We start from the raw sequence: 2,500 nt of genomic DNA, 5'->3' as shown, positions 1-2,500 counted from the left end.
GGTCGTACCATCGCTTCTGGCTGGCCTGGGCTTGCGCCATATTCTCATGCACCATCTGCGTCATTGACTGCATTTTGTCACGGAGCCGAATGACATACTCCACAACGGACACTTCTGGGGAATTCAGTTCCTCTTCCCAGGATTCCCTTACCAGACCAAGAGGCCCCCGGACTCGTCTGCCATACAGGAGCTCGAAGGGGGAAAACCCCGTTGAGGCCTGTGGTACCTCTCTGTAGGCAAACAGCAGGTGTGAGAGATACCGCTCCCAGTCGCGTCCATGTGACTCAACCAGCATCTTAAGCATCTGCTTAAGTGTACCATTAAATCGCTCACACAAACCATTGGTCTGTGGGTGATAAGCGCTTGATATCAGATGCCGCACCTGCATTTTCTTACAGAGAGCCTCCATTAGACGAGACATGAACTGAGTCCCCTGGTCGGTAAGCATCTCCCTGGGAAATCCTACTCGGGAGAATATGGTCAAGAGGGCATCTGCCACCTTATCGGCTCTAACTGAGGACAGAGCCACTGCCTCCGGATACCGGGTAGCATAGTCTACCACAGTAAGGACGAACCGTTTTCCAGAGCTGCTGGGGACGGCCAGAGGCCCGACAATGTCCACGGCGACCCTCTGGAAAGGCTCCTCTATCACCGGCAAAGAGATCAGGGGAGCTTTGGGAGCAGGCCCTGACTTTCCCACTCTTTGACATGTGATACAGGAGCGGCAGTAGTTGGCAACATCTGTCCCCATTTTGGGCCAATAGAAGTGGTGAGACAGCCGGGCCTTGGTTTTGCTAACCCCCAAGTGTCCGGCGAGTGGGATCTCATGGGCAATCCGCAGCAACTCACTCCTAAAGCGGTGAGGCACCACCAGCTGTTTTTCCTTCAGCCACTCTTGTTGGGGGTTACAGGGAATTGTCTCCCGGTACAACTTTCCCTGGTCCCAGAATACCCTCTCCTTATCGGTCTCGGAGGAGGGCTTCTCTGCGAGGTCCCTTAACGTCTCTAGACTGGGCATCAGTTCGTAGAGCCACCTGAAACTCTTGGCTAGAGGCAGCCAAAAGTGACGTTAAGGTTCCAACCTCACCGGGACCCTCTGGGACCTGCTCTGGGTCCATCACCAGTTCCGTTATCCCTCTGGGTGAAGAGGTGTCAGAAGGCAGGGTTTCATTTGCGTTCTGGGCACTCTGACTGCGGGTGACAGCACCGATGAAGGCTGTCTCCCCGGGGAATAACCACTCTTCCCCATCAGCCTGACAGGTACTACTGGCTGTGTCACTGTCCGCTGTGACACTGCTCAGCTGCATTTGACCACTGTCCTCGTGGTTCTCATGTCTGCCTCCATCTCTGTCAGCACAGACACTTGCTACTTTGGGGTCGTCCTCAGCCACGTCACCCTGCCGCGTGGCATGGCTGAGTTCCCCTGTACAAATCTCCACATTATTACCATGCACAACATTTGTAATTACGTTCTGGGTATCCGCATTCGGGTCGCATGACTTATCAACAACATTTGCATCACATGATTTAACAACATTTGCATCACATGACTGATCAACAACATTTGTATCACATGACTTTTTGGATTCGGGAGGATCATCAGGGAGAAATTGTGCAACTAATCGCCCCAGATCAGTCCCCAATAAAACATTGGTTGGTAGATGTTCATCCACCCCCACTTCCCTCAACCCTCTCCCAGCACCCCAGTCGAGGGGAATCAGGGCCATTGGGAAGGAGTGGTGGACACCCCCCGCCAAGGCGACAGTCAGGAGTTTTCCCGGGATAAAGTTTTCAGGGGGTACCAGTTCAGGGCGGACCAGTGTTCTGTCGGCCCCAGTGTCCTTGAGCCCCACAGTGGGGGTTCCGCCTACGGTGACGGGGTGTAGGTTTTCGCAGGCCCTACCACCCGCCTTCCTTGCCAAAAGGACAGTTCCAGTGGGCCCCTTGGGCCTTGGATGTGGGGTTCCTCTTCTGCCTCTCTGGGCAACCAGAGCTGAGGTGTCCAGGCAGGTTGCAGGAAAAACACCTGCGAGTGTCAGAGGTGGGCCGGGCACTGGTGGATGAAACAGGACCTACGGGAGGTCGGCTGGTAGGGGCAGGGGTGGTTGTAGTTGTCATCTTACCCCCTTTCCAGCTAGTGGTGGACGGCTTCCGCACCTCCGATGCACGGTTGGCCACATAGGCGTCGGCAATCTGGGCTGCTTTTGAGGCCTCCTTGGGCTCTCGGTCCATAACAAACTGTCGAACCTCCACAGGACAGACATGTAGGAGTTGGTCCTTCACCATGAGGTCCTTTAACTCCTCAAAGGTTGTAACGGACAGTCCTTGGATCCACTGGTCAAAGGTGCGCTGGAGCCCACCCTCCAAATCGCTGTAGCTGTCATGAGGTCCGAGCTGGAGGGTCCGGAATTTTTTTCGGTACACCTCCGGAGTCAGCTGATACTTCCGTACTAGGGCCTGCTTTATGGCCCCATAGTCTCCACTCTGCTCTTGAGGGAGA

This window comes from Anomaloglossus baeobatrachus, chromosome 7, assembly GCF_048569485.1.
Source record: "Anomaloglossus baeobatrachus isolate aAnoBae1 chromosome 7, aAnoBae1.hap1, whole genome shotgun sequence".
Taxonomy (NCBI): Eukaryota; Metazoa; Chordata; class Amphibia; order Anura; family Aromobatidae; genus Anomaloglossus; species Anomaloglossus baeobatrachus.
This window is presented reverse-complemented; position numbering follows the sequence as displayed.